The following is a 6,342-nucleotide window of genomic DNA, read 5'->3' on the forward strand; positions in this document are numbered from 1 at the left end:
AAAAATGCCTTAATTATTCCAAATAAAAATTCAAAACTCAGTCATAGCCGTCCAGAGCCCCTGGCTGACCGTCGCTTCTTATTTTTTATATTAAAATTATTTCAATTCATATAAATAAATATAAAAATTTAGTTATAGTCGCCCAGTACCTCTAACTGACCCTCACTACCTATTTTTTATCTGAAATTTATTGTCATCATCTTAAATAATAATACAAATTCTGTCATTGCCGCCTAGTACTTCTAATCGACCCACTATACTTATTTATTAATTAAAAATTCTTTCAACTACTTCAATTTAAAAAAAAAAAATTCAGTCACTGCCGCCAAGTGCTTTGCTACTAATTTTTTAATCATGAATTACTCCAATTCTTCTTCTCATAAATAACGAAGTCCAGTAACTTCCGCCTTATGCCTCTGTCTGAGCCCCGCTACTGAGCTTTTAATTCAAAATTACTTTAATTATTTTAATTGAAAATCAAAATTCTGTGATGGCCGATTTAATTTAGCAAAATCTTCTGTTTTTCCTTTTGAATTCGTCGAATCTTATGCCTGTAATTGAAAAAAAATAAGAATATCCTCACTTACATTCATACGTTTATTGTTACCGATACACTCACACTAGTACACGATCTCACACATCCACCTAGCATCACGTAGGTCCGCCGTCCGCGGTCGGTCCGTCCCCACTCTCGGTCTACTGCTCGAGAAGCCGGCAGTAGCTCTGACATCTCACTCTCACGTCTCTTACTGCCTTTTTACTCACTTTTTATTCTTCTGTTGCGCGCTTCTGATTGGTCACTTTTATTAATTAATTATTAATTATCTATGCGTCTGATTGAAAAATGGCTTAAGACTTTTCGTGTCAGAATATTTTTCTCTATCGATCCCTACAATAGGATGCGCGATTTTTGGGACACCCTGTATATTTTAAATTTATGTATTAAAGTTTTGAAAAATATATCATTAAGTTTGGTATTAATACCCCTGATATTTGGATAATATAGAAGAAAGGACGATAAGCTCTAATTGATTATAGGGTATCTTTCGAAGTCGACGCTGAAGTAGTACGATTCTTCGCTATGATGTTTGATATACCAGCTTGCTGTATGATACGAAGTCCCTTCTCCCCTGCTGCTGTTCTGTCCTTGAGCTCCAGCCGAATTGTTTTCTGCTCTATCCGTTGCATATTCGTACGATCCTGTAATATTGATAATGTATGGATCAGAAGTGGAGGGTTCTTCAACTTTTTCAGACGTATCGGACCTGTGATGATCTGGTTGACATATAAATTAGATGTAAAAAAGTCTCTCAACGGACGAGGTTGTAATGAGACCGTGGAGTATTTACAAACTCGTGCGCATCTTAAGAAAGAAATATTAACAGCAATTGAGTCACAGATGGTCTGTACCATATCTTGATCTTTAATTTGTCGCTCAGTAGCACAACGTGATGATGCTTCATTAGCACAACAAATGATTTGTATCATTTAAAATAAAAATCAGTTATTTAATGTCTAAAATCAATTTTATAGTGTAAAATTGAAGATTTACAGTCTAAAACGAACTTTTATAAAATAAAATAAATTTAAATCAATTAAAATTAATTATTTATAATCTTCAATTAATTTTCAATCAATGAATTATTGATTTTTATAATATTTTTAATTTTTATAATTAGAAATTTTTTATTCAAAATGATGTATTAATTTTTACAATCTTGATTTAATTACTATTTATTCAGAAGTAATTTCTAAACTATGTGTTATGTCCTAGACATTTTTTTAATTTTCATTATTTTTTATATTTTCTTGTTTTATTTTTATCTCTCAGTTATTTCCGTTTAAATATTATTACAGTAAAATTTATTTTCCTTATGACTCAACGTGAGTATTTAGGTAGTTCAAAACGTGTTTGAAACTACGGTCGGCGCAATGCAAACAATGATTTTAGATAACAGTCGCCTGCATGAGCCACGTTGAATGGAATTATAAAGAATTTTTGAGTATCACATAAAATAATTTTAGAGAATATCAACTAGAAATATTAATAGTACAACGAATAATTTAAGAAATATTTAATACGACTGTTTAATTCAGAATAATTGAAAGTCTTTAAAAATATGAGAGTTAACAATAAACTCAACAAATATAGTTATTAAATACTGAAGGTAAAATAAAGTAATAAGGGAGATTTAAGATATATTATATAAGAATAAAAGGATTTAAGCTAAAAGTTAGTAGATGAATTATTTTTTTTTATAAAGTGAAGATGTTTGAAAAATCAACGTACTGAATAAATTTAGGAAATAATGTAACAAAATAGTTTCAAATAGAACATAAAATATTGTGCGCATAAGAATAAATGTGTTTGTGTGTGTACGATGTGCCCATATTACGGACAGATGTGCCTACCATTAACTTTAGGAATATACCTATTCCCTTTGTAAGAGATAACACACAAGATAGTTTGATGCAACAGCCAGTTTCCCGGAACATTTAGAGAAAGAGGGTGGAAGTCCCAAACTAGAGAGCTAACTGGATACATTGTCCCCTCTACTACTTCAATTATCGGACCCACCTAAACTCTCAGCCCCGGAAAACTGTCGTCGTATCGCTCTCTCGTGTCTAGGACATCGAAGTGTTAACATCGTCCTAAAGAATAGTTCAAATTAAACACAAAAAAATAAAATCAATAATTACCTCAATCTATAAATATTAAAATCGTAAATCAAGAATAAAGTGTTAATTAAAAATCAGTTGTAGTGAAAATTATAAAAATTAATTGAAAGCGACAAACCAGGCAGCACTTTAAAACATTAATGTATTGTGTTAAACTTGATTCAAAACTAAACATTGTATATAAACTGTAATTTTTAAGCGATAATTTGATTCTTAAACAACATATGTATTAAATTTAAACTACAAATCTAATCATTAAAACAAAACCTATCTTTCTCAATAAATTAAGTCTCAAGAGTTCCCGGTCTATAGGTCTTAATCGACTTGGGCCGAATACTAAATTATTTACAAAAAAAAAGTCCAAATTCCGGACGTAACATATGAAATTAATTTTTATTCTTTTAAATTGATTAGATTAATCGAAAATTAATTATTTATAATCTGAAATCAATTTTCATCCCTTAAAGTTTATTTTTATAACATTAATTCGATTTTGATATATTAAAAATCAATTTTTATATTATAAAATTAATTTTCATAGTTTATCATTTATTTTTGTAATTATAAATTAATTTTTTTAGTATGAAATTGATTTGAATAATTTAAAATTAATTATTTATAATTTTGAATTAATTTTCAAACAATAAATTATTGATTTTTATTATATTTTCAATTGTTAAAATTAGAAATTTATTATTCAGAATCTTGCATTAATTTTTCCAATTTTGATTCAAACATTATTTATTTAGAAGTAATTTCTATATTATGAAATTAATTATTCACAGTCGAAAGTTAATTATCAGTTCTTTAAATTGATTATATTAAATTAAAATCAATTATTTATAATCTAAAATTAATTATAGTAACTTAAAGTTTATTTTTATATAAAATTAATTATTCATTATCTTTGACTAATTTCCATAATTTAAAATCAATATTAATAATATAAAATGGATTTTTATATTTTATTATTCATTTTTATGATTACAAATGAATTATTATAATATACAATTGATTTAAATAATTTAAAATTTATTATTTGTAATCTATAATTAATGTCCTTAGTTTAAAGTTAGTTTTTATAATATATTATAGATCTCTATATCATAAAATTACTAATTTATAGAAGAAAATTAAATTTTATAATTAAAAATGTATAATTCAAGATCTGATATAGTTTTTTAAACAAAAAATTGTACATTTTTAATGATTATTAATTTTTATAATCGGAAAATGATTCTCTTTGATTGAAAATTGAATTGATTGATGTTGAATTGATTTTTATATACCAAAATCGATTTATATAATTAGAAATTGATTGAAAATGATCTAAAATTAATTTTTATATTAATTATTAACGAATTTCCATAATATAAAATCAATTTGAAAAATGCCAAATTAATTATTTTTAATCTTGAATTTATTTTCAAACAATAAATTATTGATTTATATGATATTTTCAATTTTTATAATTAGTAATTTATTATTCAAAATGTTGAATTAATTATTACAGTCATGATTTAATTATCGTGATTAAAAATATTGATCAGAAAGTATTAAAAATGATAAAATTCGAATTCTTTTCAATAATTTCAATTCTTTTGTTTGTATATATAGATACAGAATTTGCATGGAGTGGCCGCTTTTCGATTATTTTCAATCAGTATTTCTAACCAGGGTACTATTTATTTAGAAGTAATTTCTATGTTATAAAATTAATAATTCACAGTCGAAAGTTGATTTTTAATCCTTATAGTTTATTAAATTAATCCAAAATTCTTTATTTATAATCGAAAATTAATTTTCGTTACTTTTCATCAGATCTCGACGTTTCAAGGTTCCCTGACTACTCCCGCGAGGTTGTCACTGTGTCTGTATGTATGTGTGTGTGTGTGTGTGTGTGTGTATGTGTGTTTTTTTTTTTTTTTTTTCTTTATAGAGGATGTTATATCCGAAAAAAAAAGATGTTTCTGTTTTTTTTCTAAAAAAAAAAAAGAAAAAAAAATAATATATATATGTGGTGTAATTTTTGTTTTGAAGGAAACATATTTAATCTTTATGACCTTTGTATCCTTAAGATACCGAGGGACACTGTAAAGAGAAACGCATTAAAACGTTCTGTTCAACTCTTGAAAGAGGCCTGGGGCATTTCTAAATTTTACAGCCCATTTTTTTTATATATATAACTAGACTATAAGTACTGTAATGTGAGCTTAAGACTCCAGTTGAGGCGGTATAATATAGAACAAAAAAAAATAACAATTCCGAAAGAAAAATAAAGAAATATAATCATTACAAATTTTAAACGTTTAAGTTTAAACAAAAATATTACTTCCCTTGAGCCGAAAAAAAGAGAAGATGGCATCAGTAAATAAAAAACCGAATATTGTTTTCTCATAAAAGAATTTTAGTTCGAAGAATTTTTCCCCAACATTCACACTCAAGATAAAACGTCTTTTTGTTTATCAATTATTATTTAGACGGATATCTTTAAATAAACTAAACGTCAGTAAATAAAAACTGAATATTTTTCCTAACTATAAAGATTACGCTCGAAAGATTTATAAAAATAATGGCAGATAAATATTTTCGGATAAACAAAAGGAAGGAAGAATGTTTAAATAAATTCAAAAGGAAACCATAAATTATTTGGAGTTAATAAAAAATATAGTAATAATGTTAACAATAATAAACAAATAAAAAATTATAATGTTCGTTAAATCGTCTTTTAGAATAGTTAACGTATGGTAATAACTCTCCAGATTTTTAATCAAACGGAATTTTACGTCCAGTATAGTATAAAAACTTATCATATGGGTAATTACGGATATTAACAATAAACCACCTAAATCTAACATTAGGAAATCGATTTTTGAGAAAATAATAATTCATAATAAATAATTTTAATGATTAAATAATTCATTTTAGAGATAAATAATACAGATGTACAGACTTTATGCGTATGTGTGTGGGTGCGCATAAGCATAAGCAAGTATAAGGGCGATGCCTCACCAGTGACTTTTCCTTTGGGAAGGGGCACGGACCCGGAAAACTTAACTCTAGTTGGATTATAAGTTTCCCCCAAGTTAAACAGAAGCGGGTCCATCCCACACCCTGCGCATAAAAATTCGACTTGGATGATCTCGCTCTCGTGCCCTTAAACTCAAAGAGTGAACTAGTTGTATGTGACGTAAAATTTGTGACTAATATAACGTTGTTTTAAATAGTTCTAAATAATCATACGTTCTTTCTCCAATCGAATCGAGTTCTTTCTTAAAAGTTATTTGTTCAGTAACGTCAATTGGAATTTAGAATAATCGCGAATTTTTAATCTTCAATTATTCAGTTTCTTTTTAAATAATCCAACAAAGAGTTTTGCGAACATTAAAGCGTTTGAAACAACCACAACATTGGCGATAAATATTAAGGTAAATAAATAAGTTTGTAACCAAATATTGTTCTCTGACAGAATTTTGTAAGTCTCTAAATTTTGTACTTTTGTGTGTTTAAAATATATATAAATTAAAAATCAACACTGTTGATATAATAATTTTCATTTTATTTTTACATTACTTCCCTAATACTTCAGGGTTCCCGGTCTAGTGGTGATAACTCGCCAGGGCCGAAATAAATTAAATCTTTATGTCAATTAAGACGTAACAA

This window comes from Cotesia glomerata, linkage group LG8 (assembly GCF_020080835.1).
Source record: "Cotesia glomerata isolate CgM1 linkage group LG8, MPM_Cglom_v2.3, whole genome shotgun sequence".
In the NCBI taxonomy this organism is placed as follows: domain Eukaryota; kingdom Metazoa; phylum Arthropoda; class Insecta; order Hymenoptera; family Braconidae; genus Cotesia; species Cotesia glomerata.